Source organism: Mesoplodon densirostris, chromosome 9, assembly GCF_025265405.1.
Source record: "Mesoplodon densirostris isolate mMesDen1 chromosome 9, mMesDen1 primary haplotype, whole genome shotgun sequence".
NCBI classification, from domain to species: Eukaryota; Metazoa; Chordata; class Mammalia; order Artiodactyla; family Ziphiidae; genus Mesoplodon; species Mesoplodon densirostris.
Genome location: NC_082669.1, coordinates 73416725 through 73435405, shown reverse-complemented (window position 1 = coordinate 73435405; position 18681 = coordinate 73416725). Strand labels below are relative to the sequence as shown.

At 44.4% G+C, this 18681-nt stretch overlaps 1 protein-coding gene across 5 annotated transcripts in view; it reads left to right on the top strand.

Moving 5' to 3' along the window:
* Nucleotides 1-10018: 10018 nt before the first annotated feature.
* ELMO1 (engulfment and cell motility 1) overlaps nucleotides 10019-18681 on the top strand; it is a 576489-nt gene continuing 567826 nt past the window's right edge. For 3 of the 5 annotated variants that reach the window (XM_060107541.1, XM_060107542.1, XM_060107543.1), the window contains exon 1: nucleotides 10031-10273. The gene's annotated coding sequence lies outside the window, so the exon portion shown is untranslated. Of the gene's footprint in view, nucleotides 10274-18681 lie in introns of all 5 variants that reach the window. The other 2 variants (XM_060107546.1, XM_060107545.1) reach the window with 2 other exon arrangements.

The following is an 18681-nucleotide window of genomic DNA, read 5'->3' as shown; positions in this document are numbered from 1 at the left end:
TCCAGAGTATTTGCTGTTCTATAAGAGGATTTGCCTGTACCCTATACATTATTAGTAATAGTAATCAGTAATAGTTCTAGATAGAAGGGAGCATTTCACCTCCTAATACTGTAGGCCCTAGATAAAGTTAATTGACAAGTTATAACTCAAATGACTAAAGAAGAAACCCCAGATAGATCTTTAGACCCAGTGCTTAATAAGAAAAAAATTGGAGGTTAAGGCCAGGGTTTCATGCTATAGCATTTGTAGAATATAAGTACGCATGTTAACTAAACAAATATGTATAGTTTTCATTCAACATGACTTCAGTCATTTTCAACTTGTCCTTTTGTTGTCCTTATAGAGTCTCACATAAAAGATGTCTCTTCAGATATTCTTGTAGCTTTTTACAAAAACTTGGTAGACCCCACTTCATTCCAGTAGACAAGATTCTAAGGCTCAGGGAGAGCACCTTACAGGAGAAATCTATTAATTCAGTGGAATCGGCCCAAGTATTCTGCATCAGCTGGTCAATACAGGTAGATCTAAGTCCCTGACAGCTTTCGATAAAATAACTCAGGACTGCTCCCTCCAAAAAACATAATTTTGCCCCTTACATTTTATTTTGAAAAATTTCAAGCATACAGAAAATTTGAAAGGCTATTTAAATAAATGCCTTTGTACTCTCCTTGTAGGTTCAAGAATTGTTAACATTTTGCCCAATTTCATTTATATATATATGTTAAGACATTCTCCTCCATAAGCCCAATACTATTTTTATACACAAGAAAGTGAAAAATACCATATCATCTACTATACAGTGACTAAATTCCCCAGTTGTCCCAATAATACATTTTGTAGCTTTCCCCAGTGAATCAGGATCTAATCAAAACTTACTCATTGTATTATTTATGTGTGATTAACATTTTTTATCTCTTATAGTATGGAATAATGTCTTTATTTTTTCCTCACTGGTTTTTTCTTCTTTCTTTTTTAAATCTTCATGACATTGACATTTTAAAGAATCCAGGTAAGCCCTCCTGTTCATGAGTGGGAAAGCTTGGCTGCATGGGGGCCAGAGCACGGGGAACTGAGCGCCAGGGCTTTGGAAACCACGGCAAGCAAGATCTCCATGCGTGGCAAAGAGTGAGCTGCAATGCCAGCAGACTTGTCAGCCCTCAACATGGAGGCTCCAACATGAAGAAGCCACAGACCGAAAGACCTCTTTGGGGGTCACCCATAAAATTCTCATCCACTCATATGATCGTGGAGGGGGTGACGGACCTATACAATCAACTGAGATTGGATCTCCAGCCAACTCAGTAAGTGGGTGCTAAATTAGAGTGAAGTGATTTGGAAAATTAAGGGAGGTTTGTGTTGAAGATGGTAGCCTGAACACTTGAGTTTTCTCACCTTTGTCCAAAAATTCCTTTGAAATAACAGTAAAGATATACAAAAGGGGATCAATAGGTAACCACAGAGAGAACAGAATGGGGGAACAGAGGCCAGAGTTTTGATGAAATTATGTAGCATGGAAGGTGGACTAGATCTTCGTGATCATCTATCAGAGTGGAGGGAGCTGCTACTTAGAAGAGACACAGGGGAAGGATGATACAAAGACATAGGGGCAGATCTGTCCAGCAAACCTTATGCTGGCTCAGCGGCTGCAGGCACTGGGAGCAAGAATGGACTACGGAGCAGTAATCAAGGAATTTAATTAAGCAATAATCAAGGACTGAGTACAGAACAGCTCGGTCAGTGGGTCCCACCTATATTTAGAGGTGATCAGCATCAACACTGTTTACCACTTAGTTAAAAATGGAAAGCTACTGTCTGAAGAAACTAAAAGATATGCCTGAAAATACCTACACATATACTATCCGTGTTCACAGATATAAATATTAGGAAATATAAACTGATAATCTGTGATCACTGGACCATCAAAGAAAACCATCAGTCCCAGAGACAAGAACCAAGGTGAACAAAGAGAAAAAAATGAACCTCAAATTAACAGATAATTCTGGAAACAGAGAATTTATAAACAAAACAAAACAGTTTTTAATTAGAATCTTGGAAGAGGTTCACGAAGACATGTCCTTAAAAAAGGAATTGGCTGCTATGAAAAATAGAACAATCAGAAATACTAAAAACAAACAAACAAACAAACAAACAAACATGACGGCTGATACTAAAAGAATTCACTAAAAGGGTCAGAGGATAAAGTCAGGAATCTTCTAGAAAAGCACAGAGCAAAAAAAGGGAAGAAATGTAGGAGATAAGGAGATGTGATACAGAAGGTCCAACAATGATTTAGATAGAACTTCCAGAAAAGAGAATATAAAAAATGAGATGAAAATGAAGAAAATACAGAAAGAAATTTCCCAAGGTTGAAAGGGACAGGTCTTCGTTTGAAAGGCTTATGTAGTGCCAAGAGGGAACGGTGATAAAATACCCTCACCCATTTCCATCCTGACAACAGTTCAGAATGTCAAGGATAAAGAGAAGATTCTAAGTGCTTCTAGAAATGAAAACACATATACAGAGGCACACACACAGGTACATGAGGCAAACCACAAAAGAAGAAGATGGTTTTGACCTCTGACTTCTTATCAGCTGGAAGACAGGAAGCCATTTAAGAGTTCTGATGGCTACTAATCTGCCAATCAAATGTAACTGCAAAGTAAGGATAGTCTCAGACATGAAGGTTCTCAGAACTGTTGGCCTTCCATTCACACTTTCTAAAAAAAAAATTTTGGTTATGTATTTCAGTGAAAAAAAACAGAGTCTTAGAAAGCAGAAGACAAGGTATTCGAGAAATGGGGGACATAACTAGAGGGTAATGGAAAGAAATTCTAGGAAAACAGTGAGGAAGTAGGCGACAATGGGACAGAAAATCTGAAGGCTCTGTGGAGAATGTCTTCAAGAGTAAAGTGAATTCCATGTGTAAGGACATGGAAGACTTTAATATGTTTTGGCAATTTCAGACTCCAAGGAGGGAAAAAACCATAAAGTGACAATACTTCCATGAAGTAAGTTAAAATATACCCAAATTGTGGACAACTGACAGACTTTAGAAGAGAGAATCTGTTCAGTCTTGACTCCTGACACATTCTTCTTCAGGGGTGACTGGTTTAATGACATAGGATTATATTCCTTCTCTTTCAGTGCAGTCATGCTATTTGGCTCTGCCATGTGTAATAACATATGATATAATACTGTAAACTCTGCTTTAAAATTTTTAGAATCAACTAATAGACACTATATAAAGAAACTTTCATTATAGTGTCAGGAAAGAAGGTAGCAGAATATAAATATAATAAACACTGCAAATGTAAAACTAGTATTAAGTTTGGAAATATAATGTCATAATTACACACATCTAGTCCTCCTCTAGTCCCACCCCCCTGGGGCTAAAAAGAAGAGTTTGTAGCCACACCAGAAAAGGAAGGGAGGAAGGAAGGAAGGAAGGAAAAGAGGGAGGGAGGGAGGGAAGGAAGGAGAAAGAAAGGCCACCAGAGTTTTGGAGAGTAGACTGGATCAGATATAGAGAAAATTAAAATGGGAGGAAACCTCAGCTGATCTCTTTTTGGCTCTAGAGCTGGGATGGCCTTGAAGAGATGCTCTGAACTGGGCAAGGGAGGGCAATTCAGGGAAAGGTACTCAGGCATGAGGTATCAACACTGATATTCTCAGCAGCCTGGGGGGATCAGGGACAGGGTGGTGATTCCACAACTGAGCACCTTGGTCCTGAGGTGGGGGTGGAGGATAGAAAGGAAAGGGAAAGGGGTTCGTGTGGTGCACACAGCATCCACTAGAGGTAATTATAAAAAGTGTCGATTAGAGAATCTGGAAATTAATATTTTGATCATCAAAAACAAACAAAAAACTAAAATAAAGGGAAGAATGGACAAGGCTAAAGAGTGAATTAACGAGCTGGAAGACAGAGCCAGTGTACTCTCCTAGAGGACAGTATAAAGACTCATAGGATAAAAAGAATGAGAGAAAGTGAAGTGACATGAATGATAATATCAGAAGGTCTGTGTCAATAAATAAAACACTGTCATCAATAAAACACCAAAATATGATGTTATAATCAGAAAGAAGAAGAATTGAGAAAGAGGGGGTAAGCCAAAGTTTTAGAAATCTTTCATAGAAAAGAGTAAATAGATACTGTATGAAATTGATAAACCAAGAGATAATAGTATAGACAATTAGAACTATGGCACTAACCACCTAAATAATTAAAAACAGAAATGATTAAGTGTGTTGACCTCTAGGGACCAGGACTGGAGATGGCGGGGGTGGGGGGGAGAGAGTTGCACTTTTCATTTACTCTTTTATATTTAAAGAAAACATTTGACATATATTTCTTTAAAAAATTTTTTAAAGAAAAAATAAAGATTATTGTACTCCCACCTGACCATTATAGAAGAGGTTAATAGCCATTACTAGTGCAGAGTGGTTAACATTCATCTTGGCTAAATTTACTGAGTATTTACTATATGCTAGGCATTGCTTGAGAGAAGTATCATCATATAATCAACTCCATATTATAGGCTCAGAGAAAAATACAATAATTTGTTCAAGGTCACATGGCTATTAAGAAGTAGAGCTGGGATTCCTTTCCATATCTGTAAACTCCGCAAGCCTGGACATTTGAATACTTTGCAGAGTTTGCTCTGATGAGACTGGTGGGTCAGTCCTCTTGTCAGAGTTTACTGTAACACTGTAGGAATTCCTTGAGTTATTGATCAATGCAATTTCTTTGGCCATCATTCTTTGGGCAAGGGGAGGTAGAGAGTGGATATAGATCTGAAAGTCTTGATAGATGCCCTGCTAAACACAAATCCAAACAGGAGAATGCATTTGGTTAATGGATGACTTGGCAGTCCATAGAGACATTTTTTGTTTAAAAATAGGGTGGGATGGCTAGAGCAGAGGGAGCTGGTACAGGGAGTAAAGTTTACATGTTTTGATGGGTGTCCTCCACCACTGGACAATTTATAATGACTATGAAATGGGGATCTGCTGGGCATGAACCCAGAATAATGGTGTCACAGAAATGGTCAGTAGCCAAACAAGAGTAGAGTCATCCCTTTCATTTCTCGAGCCCGTCCTTGACCTGGGGGCAAGTGCTGCAGGTAGTACCATGTTGGACACAGGGTTACAAGAAGACCAACCAAGTTCAGTGTTTGGTTGGGCCGAGGTAGCAAGGCAAAAGCAAATCGTTTGTTTGTGGGCCTCTACAACTAGGATGACCGACCATCTGTTCTACAGGCCCTCTGCTTCCTTTGTAACATTTCCGTTTCTCCAGTTCTCCCCAGCCCCTTGGTTTTGGTGACTTAGGCTCCATCTTCTCTAGCCTTAGCTTCCTGCAATAACTCCCTATCTGTTCTTCCCACGTGCCTTTTTGTCTCCCCTCTAATCCATTCTCTATTCAGTAGGATGAACCTTTAAAATAAAAAACCAACCATGATAGTCTCTTGCTTAAAATAGTCCACTTGGAAAACAAAACAAAACAAAAAAATCCCAAACAAAACACTTGTCAGTGCCTTCCCATTATCCTTAATATATTCAGAATGACTGACAAGGGCTTCCAAATTTTGGCTTTTGCCCTGTGCTCTTAGATTCAATTTTGATATTCTCACACTTTAACCAAATTGACTTTTTTTTTTTTTTTTTTTTGCTGTACGCGGGCCTCTCACTGTTGTGGCCTCTCCCGTTGCGGAGCACAGGCTCCGGATGCGCAGGCTCAGCGGCCATGGCTCACGGGCCCAGCCGCTCCGCGGTATATGGGATCCTCCCAGACCGGGGCACGAACCCGCATCCCCTGCATCGGCAGGCGGACTCCCAACCACTGCGCCACCAGGGAGGCCCAAATTGACTTTTTTAAGGTTCTGCCTGCACTATGATCCCTATAGACCTTTGTGCAAACTGTTTTTTGATCTAGAACCCCTCCCCGTTACCCAGCCCACCGCCTTCCCCCACTGTCCTGTCTAACGTATACTCATTCACCCTTCAGGGTTTCAACTGTAGCAGAGCTTCCCAGGGAGACTTACAGGTGATGGTAGCATCCCTGCCTCCACATTGTACTTCAATATTTGGTTATTACTATGTTCTTCTACTACATTCTGTCTTCTTAACTAGGTTGGAAGTGCCAGGAGGGGCCCCCCATGCTTCTCATGCTCACCACTGTAGCCTCCCTTCCTCCCACGGTAGCTCACATTTAAGGCCTTCAGTGCACATTGAATTAAGGAATGATGGAGAGAAGGAAGGCCCTGGCACACAGACCCCCTTGTCACTCTGCTTGTCCCAGGGCTGACCCCAGTGGCTCTGTACTGCAGGTGTCTGCCTGCTACCCAGACATTGTTATCTCTGGTACAGCAGCTTACTGGAGCTGAGGTCACTCTCTCTACCCCCAGAGCTGTTTCAAGACTGGAGTCAAGCCATCGTGAGCCTGATTCTAAGACAGGAAAAGAGAATAGATTTTTCAAGCTATAGATCAAGGAAGTTGAGGCTGATTTGAGGCAAAATTCTGAAGCAAATTATGAAATGTATTATTAAATGCACAGGGCTTATTTGCAGTTCAGTAAGTGTTTTTTAAAAATGAATTAGAAATGAATATTTGTGAATGCTTAGGAAGGAAAGAGTTGATCAACATGAGTCATCATTGATTAAAAATATAACAGGCCATTTTTGCAGTTTGGGGTTTCATGGTGACATTTGGGTACTCATCCCTCCTCTCTTGGAGTTCTGTAAACACAAGGAAGAATAAAGATGTTAGAAACACAGGATCGAGTTATTAAATCTGGGAAATTCGCCCAAATACCTCTCTATCCATCAACAATGCAAAGCTGTCTTGTAAGCATGGTTGCGGGAAGCAGTTTAGACTTCAGGCTTCAGTGAATTTTGTTCTTTAGCCAGCTTTCTCTGCCATGCTTCCTTTTCTCCTAGCCATCTTGAAACTGAGATGCGTGGTCCTATAGGGGAGATCCTGAGTCCACTTCCCCAACCGTTTGAGATGTAGATGAGGCTGGCCCATCTGCAGAGAGCCTAGCCCTGCCCTGGTGGACTTACTGCAAGTACTAGTGATGAGCTGCCCTTGGATTCTGATCCTTATTATAAAATGGCCACCCTCCTGCCACAGCATGACCTGATGATTGAACGGCCCAGTCTCTGACCAGGAGATGAAATAAAATCAGAGTTGTGATACTAGCTCTTTCCCTGCCCTATGGGTAGAAACTGATGCGTGGGGAAAGGGAGGAGATGTTGCTCTTATTTACTGATTAGAGGACTGTTATAGATACTAGCTAAACTAACATTTAGTGAGTGCTTCTATGTGCCAAGCCCTGTTCTAAGAGCTTTACTGTATCAACTCATTGAATCCTCACTCAACCCTCCCAGGTAGGTATGGTTTTAGTCCGTAAGATAAGTCACTTGCATAGGGTAATGCAGCTAGTAAATGGCAATGCTGGAATTTATATCCAACAACCAAGTCCAGAGATGGAGCCCTTCTACATGTTACCACCACACAGCCTGCTCTACACAAAGTGCCCACTGCAGACCACCAGCTAGCCCAGGGTGAAGGTGGATTTCTCTAAGGCATTTGACACATCTAATATGTCTTTATGAATACAATAGAAAAATAAGGCTTGGTAATTGCACAGTTAAGAAGATCATTAGTAACTGAATGAACCAGTGAACCCAAAGAATGCTGATCCCCACCATGGCGGAGGGAGCTTCTTAGTAGCATCCAGGACCCTAGTGTTCTAACCTAACCTGCAGACATGGGGAGACACTGGATGCCTGAATCAAATCCAAAGAGACTTAGAGAAGGTGGACCAGAAACTGGTTTCCAAGACTAACCTCATAAGCATGCACATGGCCTAATCGTAACACAGCAAAGAATTTACAGTCTTCCCCTTGCACTGGGATCCACAGTGAGATGTATCTGAAAAATAATTGACAAGAGCTTATAACTTGTTTTTAATGGTTAGTTAGCTAGTTAATTTATATGACAACTAACTTTTTTAAAAGGCAGAGACAGGTGTCCTTTAAAAATTAGTGAAAGAGATTTGAAGCCATATCACATGAAAAGGAGTTAGAGTAGCTGAGAATGTTTAATCCTCGGAAGAGAAAGTTTAGGTAGAATTCTAGGTCTATCTTCAAAGATCTGAAAGATTATCTCTTGCAGGAAGGATGTGACTTACTCTGTGTTAACTGCAGAGGGCAGAGCTGGGACCAAAGGTTACAGGGAGGTGGATTTGTCTAATTGCTGTGCAAAGTTCCCTGTCTACCCTTGGAACAATTATGACACCTAACATTTACCGAGTATTCATGGTGTCTGCACTAAAGTAAAGGTCTTTATGTGCCTTAGCTAGAAAGTTGTGGATCAGATTCACACTTATCACTATAAGCATCTCATCATCATTAGTAAAGGCTCCACTTACTGACTGCTTATTAAATTACCTCATTTGATAGCTGCCCTGTTGACTGTTATTATTGTATCATTACTGTTTTACAGATGAAGAAACAAAGAAGTGAAATTACTTTCCTGGAATCATACTGTTTTAAGTTATTGGTTTATAATGGTCTGGACCCGAATATTCCAGCTACTAATACTGCCTCCTGGGGTTATGCATATAATAAGGGGTTAGATCAAGGCAGTTCATTAGAAATATAATGTAAGCCGCTAATGAGAACCATGTGTATAATCTTACTTTTCCTAGTAGTCGTGTTAAAAATGTAAAAACCAACCAGTGAAATTATCTTTAGTGTATATAATATACATTTTATATCTTAACCCAATACATTAACCCAGCTGAATCATCACATCTAAACTATCATTTGTTGGAATGATGTAATCAACGTTAGAATTATTATTATTATTATTATTTTTTTTTTTTTTTGCGAACGTTAGAATTATTAACGAGCTATTTTACATTCTGTTTTTCACACGAAGTCTAGTGTCTATTTTACACTTAACATCTCAGCATTAGCCACATTTCAAGCGTTCAATAGCTGCTTGGAACTCTTGGCTGCTAATGGACAGTCAGCACATGGTTAAAATTTAAGTCTCCTTGGGGGGCTAGGGGGTGGGATTGAAACTTAAAGAACAGGTTTGCTTCCACCTTACATTCTAATGCCTCCCTGCCCCCGACTTACCTCCTTTGTCATTTTGCAGGGAATGTATAGCAACTGCCTTTGCCTTTTCTGGTAGAGCCAGCGTAGATATTTCTGAATTTGGAGAGGACAGGTGTTTCTCCTTCCAACAATTGTCAATTTCCCTCCTGGCAGCTATTCGGAGTTAACGTGTTTGATTTCTGCTTTGAAAAGGACTGAAGTAGGTTGTATGAATCAACTAATGTACCCTAAATACCAAATTGGGGGTAGAACGTTTTGCTTTATGCAAAGTTATGCAAAATTAGGGAGTCCCTGGCTTAATTGATGAGAAATAAATCCTTTGGTCGGTAAATGCACAGGTGACTGAGGAGGAGGAAACGTTCTCTTGTTATTTTTGTAGCGCCGTCCAAGGGTCGAGGCAGAACGTCAAAACAAACACATCAGCCTCTTAAGGTAGCTTTAAAACAGCCCACCGAAGTTTCTCCTCAAAATTCCAAACCAGTTGCCCAAATTGAAAGCTTATAAAAAGATGCCGCGCACTTTCGGCCTCCCGGAGGTGGCGCTATGAGGGTGACGGAGTTAGTGCCTGCAAAACGCCGCGTGTGAGCTCATTCGAGAAGTCATGCTCTGCACACATATTATTTATAGCAGAACTGAGGCGTACGCGGTGTTTGACATTTTCTTCTTTTTAAGTAGGGGGACTTCAAAAAGTCGTGGGCACCCCCATCCCCCAGGCAAAGTGCAGTGGGCCGGCGTCAGGGCGCCGGCTGGAGGCGAACGCGCCAACCACGCGTGTCCGGGCGCAGGTGCGGGGGGCGACGGCGGCCACTCCGCAGCGTCCGCTCGGGAGGAGATTTCGCGGCTAATCTCGGGATGCCTTGCAGATGCAAAATGTGTCTCTGGCCAGCAGGAGGAAGGAAGAGGAAGTGAGAGCAGCGGCCGCCGGCGGCGCAGCAGCCGGCCGACCCGGAGTGTAAGTGCGTGTTCTCTGGCGAGCGCGAACCGGCGAGGATGGGCAAGGGATAGAGGCAGAGCCACTCACACCGCCGGGGCCCCGAGTTGGGCGACAGACCCTCCGGTCCCCCTTCAGTGGTCGCGGGGTCGCCAGAGCTCTGATTGTTGGGAACCCTCGCCGCCGCCGCCGCCGCCACCGTCCTGCGACCCCGGGCAGGTTCGTAAAGTTTCCTGGGCTGGCGCGGCGCCCTGACTCGCTGACCTCAGCGGAGCCGAGGAGGGAGCTGGGGCAAGGAGGAGGCGTCTTGAGCGGGGGGACTCTGGGCGCCGCGGAGACACTTTTGTTTTCTCCCTGGGGGCGCCGCGGCGCAGGCGGGGGGTGGCCGCCGGGGTGAAGGCTGCGGGCGCGTGGGGCACTCAGCCCCAGCTGGGAAAGTCAGGGCGGAGGGGGCGGCGGGAGGGCGAGTGGGAGCGGAGGGAGGGGCGCAGAGGAGGGAGCGCAGGGCCGGTGGCCAGGGAACCCGCAGAGATGTTTCGGTCAGGGCGGGCTGGAGGGGGCTGACCGAGGGCTGGGCTGCTGGCGCCGGGGGGCTGGGGACAGGGAGAGTGTGTGATTGTGGGCTTGGAGACCCGAGAGGCTGCGCGGGAGAAGGGACTGGCAGCTAGGACTCCCGGCTTTTCTCAGGCGCTCGCAGATGGAAGGGAATCCCCCGGCGAGCGCGCTCCTGAGAGGGGGCGGTGATGGTCTAGAGGCGTGGAGGGCCGGGAGGGACGCGAGGGGGCGGTTGGGGCAGCTGGGAGCCCCGGGCGACTGTTAGTAAATACCCGCCTCCCGGGGACACGCCGAAGTCCCCCCTGGGACCGGGAAAGGAGGTGGGGGGCTTCGATGGGTGATCCCTGCATCAGAGAGGGGGCGCACCGGGTGCGCCTGCAGAGAAGGAAGGCAGCCGAGCTTCGGGGGCCCTGGAATCCGAGCAGAGAGGGGCGGCCGAGATCGCAAGAGTAGCTTTGAGGAAGAGGAAATACAGAACTCAGCCGGCCCGGGGGTGCGCGCGTGCGTTTGGGATTGGGAAGTCCGTGTGGTGCCGCGGGCGCGCGCGAGGACGGCGAGCATGTGTTTGTGTGCGTGTCTGTGTGTGTGTGTGTGTGTCTGTGTGTGACCGCGAGGGGCTCCGGAGCCGAGTGACCCTCTGCCACCTAGGGGCTGTTTGAAATTGGCTGCTCCGGGCAGGGGTTGCTGGCGGCGGGACCTGCGTTGACCTAAAGCCTAGCGCTTGGCCCCGGTAGTGACCCTGCTCTGCGGGCCTCTGGACAGCTCCAGGGACTCGCAGGACATACATATTTCGTGATGCCCAGTGCCCCAGACGTAGGGCCTGCTAACACCACTGGCCATAAATGATGCGGATCTGGTTCGTTATATTTAAGATTTCAGAGAACCTATTGCAAGGGTTTCTGCCTCTGGAGGCAGAGGCCACAGGCTCCTCATTTACGGCTTCCAGTGACTTGGGGGTGGTGTGTGGGGCAGTGGAAGAATTTCTGAGTTGTTGTTCTTGGATTTTTTTGTCTATAAAAAAAATAAAAGTAAATAAAAGTTACTGTCTAACCCTAACCGAACTAGTAAATAAAAGTAATTAATGACCCGTATTTATATATCAACTTTACAGAACTGGGCACTGAGTTAGAAGGTCAGATCCCCTGCTGTCAAGTAGCAGCCTTTTCTTCCTTACAGCTGACCTTCTGAACCTGCTCTTTACTATGGTACATTTCCTATCTCTTAAGGGCTGTGGTTAAAGGTTCATGTTGATTTCTTACCACACTTATTACTCACTTTTGTTTATTTTTAATTAGATGGATTGTACATCCTCTGGGGAAATTGTGAGGGAATGACCTAGAGTGTTGGGACTCTGCAGGGGGGATGGTGTGAGGAGGGAAGGGAACTAGGGAAGAAGCTTGGTAGGTGTCAGGGAGGGGCGCGCTGGGAGGCTGGCCCAGACCTGGGTCTGGTGGAATTCAGGACCTGGAGCAGTCACTGGGTTACAGGATGGGTGGTCCTATTGATGGCCTTATCCCCCTTTCCCCCCCAACCCTTTCGCGTGTCTCATCTCTCTGCCTTTCTTGACTACAGCTACTCTGACTGCCTTACATTCTTCTTTTACACCAAGTTCTCTCATGAGGAGCCTCTCCCCACCGTGTCCAGGTGGCTCACTCCGTTGCTTCCTTCAGGTCTCTGCCCAGTTGTCAGTTTGCAGGAGGGCTTCCCTGACTGCCTCATATAAAATAGCAACCAGCCACTCCCTGGTCCTTTTAAGTCACTCAGTTTTCCCTCTTAGCACTTATTACCCCCTGGCATTATATGTTCACTTGTTTGTTTGATTATTGTTCGTCTCTCCCCTTAGAATGGAAGATCCACGAGGGCAGGAACCTTGTCTTGTTTACAGGTCCAGAACTTAGACTGGTTCCCACATAGTAGGTGCTCAAGAAATACTTGTTGACTAAGATATGCCTTTATGGGAGAGGCTCACCAGGGAAATATACCACAAAAACAAAATACTGCAGCATCAGCAGCAAGTAAGAAGCCCAGGTAACGGGCTTTTGCTTCTTCTCCTCTGTCCTCTCCCCATGCCCAGCCACACTTCTTGCAGATCCCTTTCTACCTTGAGTAAACTCCTCCCCTTAGAATTTCAGCCTGAAGAAAGGAACAGAGAGGTGATTCCCTGGGGGAGTGGAAAACCAGAACAGTTTATTAATAACGCATAACTGCTTCAGATCTGCTGTCTGTGTCATCACTCTCCTTGGAGAATGTCTTTTAAAAGTGTGTGGTGCTTTAGCCAAAGAAAGACTCCCCTGGGAAGAAGGGAATTACTGTGAGTGCAGTGAATCCAGAGACATCCACTGTATCCCACTCCACTCCCCCAGCAGATGGGAGACAAGGAGAGGAGAGGAGTAAGGGAAGAAGGTGAGGGAGACAGAAAGGGGCTGGGTGGCAGATGCTGGGGAGAAGAGAGATGAGAAATGCCCAGGAGAAGAAAAATGAAAGAGAGAAAATGGATGAGGGGTTTCTACAGTGCTGCTAAATCATAAGCCTTTATTAAATTGAGATAGGGCAATATTTGAGTGTTTTAAAGTAATATACCCCTTTGGGTGTTGGGTGTGAACGGGTGGGGAAAGGCGGAGGAAGGGAGTGCTTTGAAGCCTTGCAGAGAGGATGTGGCTAGGGGTGTGCCAAGGGGCTCTGAGCACACACTTTGCTGACATTATTATCTTTCTTAACACTGAAGGTTTAGAGGTAATCATTCCTATGGAGGACATTTCCTGTCCGGGTCTAAGACGGTGGGTACCCTTAAGGTTTGGAACTGAAGCCTGCAACCACTTTTCAATGCCTGAAACCATCCAAGTGGGTAGTTTGATTTATAAGACATTCATTTTGTTGAACGTAGAAAAGGTGGGGAATTGCTAAACCCTCTCTGCATCACAAAGCCTCAAGTGTTTGCTGCTAATTGTGCAACTCCAGTTCTGCTGCTTCTAATTAACTAGTCTAGTGTTTTTGAAGCTTAGCATTACGACTAGGAATGGATCATAATATCAATTTATTAGGTCCGGACCAGCAGTTGAAAACATGAAATAGAAGAGAGCACAATGGAAAATTGAGTGTTTTTCAAAACGGACACCAAATCTTAATGTCAAGTGTATCACTTAATGTGGGTCATGATGAAAAAAGTCTGTTTTAATAATTCTGGAGGCCCTAGGAATGTACATTTTAAACCATTTGCCAGGGATTCTGATGAAAGTGGTTCATAGGGCCATACTTTAAAAAACACTTAGCTCCCCGCCCTCCAAAATGCTATTGGTTTAATCTCCTGCAAGAGATGCTGTTTCCAAATGTTGAATCAGATGGAGTAAAAGCATCCGTCATTGACTTAACTTTTAAAATACTACTGCTAGGCCCCGAGGCTGATGTCTTGGCAAAGCTGGAGGGCCAAGTATATGTTTTTCACTTTAGTGATATGGAGAGACAGTAGATTATGTGTAATAACTCTTTAAGTTAGAATAAAACGAGTGAAAATACTCTTTTCTGGACAAGTTTTAGTTTAAGCTTTTGAGGTCTTTAAGGTTTTGAGGTCTTTGGAACCTTACTTCACTGAACTTTTCCTTTCATATTTTATGCCTCACGGTCCCCATATGCATGCTTTTAATTACTTTCAGAGGTTTGCAAAGACAGAAGTAATCTCTTCTGGTGGCAGCCACACTGCTGTGATACACAATCAGATTAAGCTTCTTAGCTGACCAGGGCTTGGGACTGGCTAACCAAAGAAGAAAAAGGCTGAGAACTTCAGCACTGTCCAAAACATCAGGATTTTGAAGACCAGCCATCCAGGGTACAGAGTGTGGCTCCCATGAAATGCGTGTGGCCCGTGAAAGCCTTTGAATATGCCAAGCACAGCATTTTTAGGTACAACAAAGCCAGCCTGCAAGCACAATGCAACACTGGTTGCAGTTTTCAGTTCCCTGGATAATTTAGGTTGTCTGAGTGTCAACAATTGGAACTTACAGATAATAGCCAGAACTGAAGCTCTCAAATCACGCTTTTGATCCATGATTAATTTAACTTGTGACTTAGTACTATGCTTTCTAAGCTTTCACAGGATAAGTGCAGGTCTGTTTGAGCAGATTTTTGTCCCTGGCCTAAGGTGGGGTGAACAGCCAAGTATTGTGTAGGAATCCATGCGGGAGAAGGGATGCTAGCTCATCAAACAGAATTAACCACAGCAACAACCTGGCCTAGTGCTGAGTAGAGAAATTAGTCACATGTATAAATAGAATGAGATGATGAGTCTCAGTCAGTGTTCTAGGCCCCCGCAAACACTGATTTCCAGAATCTGAGCAAGATTATTATTGGAACCTCAATTTTAGGAATTGAGGCTACAGTTTTGACTATTTTCGTTCTAACAGTTAATACGGGGAGCAAAACTTCCCATGGTAGAAAACACTGGAAAACGTCCATACTAATTGCTGGGCTCCAGGACTGCTATGGGTTGGGTGGGTTGTACTTGCCGGCTAAGGAGCAGTGGTTTGAGGGCGGCAGGACTGAGTAAGCCCTGACTGAGCGTTGCCCCAGGGGGCTTGAAGTCACAGGATCCATGCAGCATTTTCCTCCATGTGCCGGCAACTGACATGCTTCCTCCTGGAATGCTGTTTTCGAAATGGTGGGGATGAACTGGTATAGTATTCATATCCCATTTTATAGAAGTGGCTTGGAGAAATGAAATGTCACTAGTATATTTGGAGAGTAGATCTGAGCCTACACCCACCTTTTCTGACTCTTTTTACCCTGCTGTTTCTTGCCCGTGCCCCTTGATGCCTGTGTTGAATACTTACTCTTCTTGTTGGTTCTCCTGGACTAGGCTGGTCTGAGGCCAGGATCCCCACATTGAGCTATGCTGCGGCCCTCCCAGGGGGCCCTTCACTCCTGTATGCTGGTAGAAATGCCCTGGGTTCTGATGGTTGTGCCCTGGGTTACCATGGCACCTAGGGATGTGTCTGCCACCACCGAGGCCAAGTCTTTCAGTGCCTCCCTTTGGATATCCCATTCTAAAGCTGACCTCTTTAGTCCTGGGAGTCAGAGATCCTTCTCTCAGGGACAGCATGCCCATCACCCAAGCTCATGATATTGATGCGTATAAGCCAGAATGCAATTCATTAATCAAAAATGAGAATGATGTTGGCCGAGGGGAATAGACACATATTCTTTAGCCAGCATTTTTTTTTCTCTGTGGATGAGTCATGGTGAAAGCAAAAGCATGGAACCACTTGCGGGGGTCGGGGGGGGACCAATTTGGGGGGGTAATATGTTTAACAGAGTAATTTCCAGCTAGTCACAATTTTTGCTGCTTCTGCCCCATGTATTAATACCAACTAAGTGAACCAGAGACTGGAGTTCTTAACCAGGATGGTTTCTCCCTTGAGTGATGCTGAGGCTACTGATTCTCTTCTTTTTCTTCCTGCAGGCTATTGCCCATTCTATGTTGACCATTTATATCAGGCAGTCTCAACCTTGGCACTGTTGACATTGATTATCCAGAGGCTGGATAATCCTTTGTTGCGGGGGGGTGTCCTGTGCATTGTAGGAAGTTTACTAGCTTCTCTGGCCTCTACCCACCAGATGCCAGTAACAGCATCCAGTTGCAATAACCAAACATGTCTCCAGACGTTGCCAATTGCTAACCTCCTTCTCCTAGTAAGAACCACAGTTTTTTTTTCTTTTTTTTTTTTGTGGTACGCGGGCCTCCCACTGTTGTGGCCTCTCCCGTTGCGGAGCACAGGCTTCGGACATGCAGGCCCAGCAGCCATGGCTCACGGGCCCAGCCGCTCCGCGGCGTGTGGGATCTTCCCGGACCAGGGCACGAACCCGCGTCCCCTGCATTGGCAGGCGGACTCTCAACCACTGCACCACCAGGGAAGCCCCACAGTTTTGTTTTCTTGCATAAATTAGTTCAACTGTGGGCTATCAGACATGCTAGACTTTTGACAGCAGTTATAAGTGCCCCAGTTTTCTATTTACTGGTTATTCCTTTGCCCTAAGGTGGTTTATTTACAGATGGGTGGTCTCATCCTTTATGTTCATTTATTTCCTCTAGTTCTCCAAATTTCCTCTCTAGCTTCCTCTCCTCCTATAATTGCAATTGTCTCCCTAACCCAAGTTGCTTTCAAGTCTGAATTTCATGTGTATTTCTTCCTGGCACCCTCTGGTTGAAAAAAACTAGCTAGTGATTTTATGCCTCAGTTTCCTCACAGGGTCTTGAATTCTGGCCCCTGGTTACTGTGTTAGCTATAACCTCCACGTAATGCGAATAAGATCAGTGAAATGAGGGAGGTGGTCGCAAAGCTCAGCTGGGCTCGTTCAGAGGTCTCTGTCACAAGATTAAGGAAATGTCTGCTTGGGAATGAGTTAACAGGGTGAAATGCCTCCTCTGCTGGTAAAATACGCCTTGGTTAGTTGGGTAGTAATAAATATTGATGTTCCATTAGCATGACCAGGACATTGCTTTAAGGTATTGCTATATGTGGAGTCCTTTTCCACTCTGTCCATTAGATTTCTGTCCTAATCTTGCCACATTTGTTTTCTTATGTAATTATCTGTCAACCTGTTATTTACCTTCGCTGTCGGGCTGCTGTAGCAGAGTAGCTTCTAGGGGCTTAAGGGATGGAGAGAGATTGTTCAGCTTGTGTACTAGCTTGTCTCCCCGAGGAAGTCGCCTTCTTATAAGTCACAGCCCTACAGTAAACCTCCGCCCTTTGTGCCTTTTTTTTTTTTTTTTTTTTTTTTTTAGCTTGAGATTGAATTTAGAAAGCCAGCGTTTTGTGCTGTGGGGTTCTGTGGCTGAGCAGTCCTGGATGAGCTATATTTTCCAGGCTGCTACACACAATTACCCTTAATTTCGAAGCATAGTGCATTTCAAAATAATTTTTTTTTCTGTCTTCAGGCTCTTTAATCCAGATGCAGAGCCACAGCTGGCTTTGCCCTTGCCCACCAGAAGGCATGTGGCTTGGGAGGTAGAACCAGTGGAGGGACTTTGGTTAGGTTGCGTATTTTTGGCTGAGTGAAGAGTGAATTCCAATAACACTCAGTAAGGCTGGTTTTTACTTGACTCCTGCCCACCCTCACCACTGCCCCACCCCATCATTTTCACAGTAGCATTTTTATAGTGGGCCATGTGACCTAGTTATTCCAACTGTGAGCCATTCATAGGAAGTGACCAAGTATTCAGAAATTTCGATTTGGGGGAATAGGACTGATCCTTTCATACACTAAATAGTAAGTGTGTATTGTGTATGTATGTGTACGTGTGAGAAAGACACACACACACACACACACACACACACACATACATATCCATGTAGCTCTCCCAATATTGAAAGGTCTTCAGGAGCAAAGAAACTATTATATCACCTGGTAAATCCTTTTTTCTCCAGTGCTTATCACTTTTATAGCAAGTCAGAATAAATCACATTAAATCAAAACTTTTCTCAAGGAATGAATATATTTCCATCATCCTTAGACTTACTTTACTGCCAAGAAGTGAGTTCAACTCGTTAGAACTACTTTCTCAATTACTGTCCATTCTTTGAGAGTTTTGAGAAACATTTGCCTGGATTAATATGAGAGAAGCACAATAAAGATTTATTTATTAATTGTAGTATATTTTTAAAATGTGTGCCATATACTTAAATATCCATATAAATATTATTAAATTGAAATACTGTTGGGCTTACAGCACCCATCATAACACTTCACTCATTCATTCATTCATTCATTCTGCAGCCATTTTGATCGCATTTTATGTCCTGTAGTCAAGTCTCTTGCTGGTCATTATAAGACCCGCTTCATATGAGCAGTGTGGTGAGAGGGGCTGGAGGGGAAACAGATCCATTAATAGATAGTCATTATAGAGTGTGATAAATGTGTGTTTACAGTGTGTGCAGATCACAGAGGAAGGAGCTCACACTGAAATGACTTTGAGAAGGATCTGGAAAGCTGAGTGTTAAAAGAAAGAACCTGGTAAGACCAGGGAATACAGCCATCAGGGTAGTGGGAGAATGTTTGAGAGAGGCCTTGTGTCAACTCTT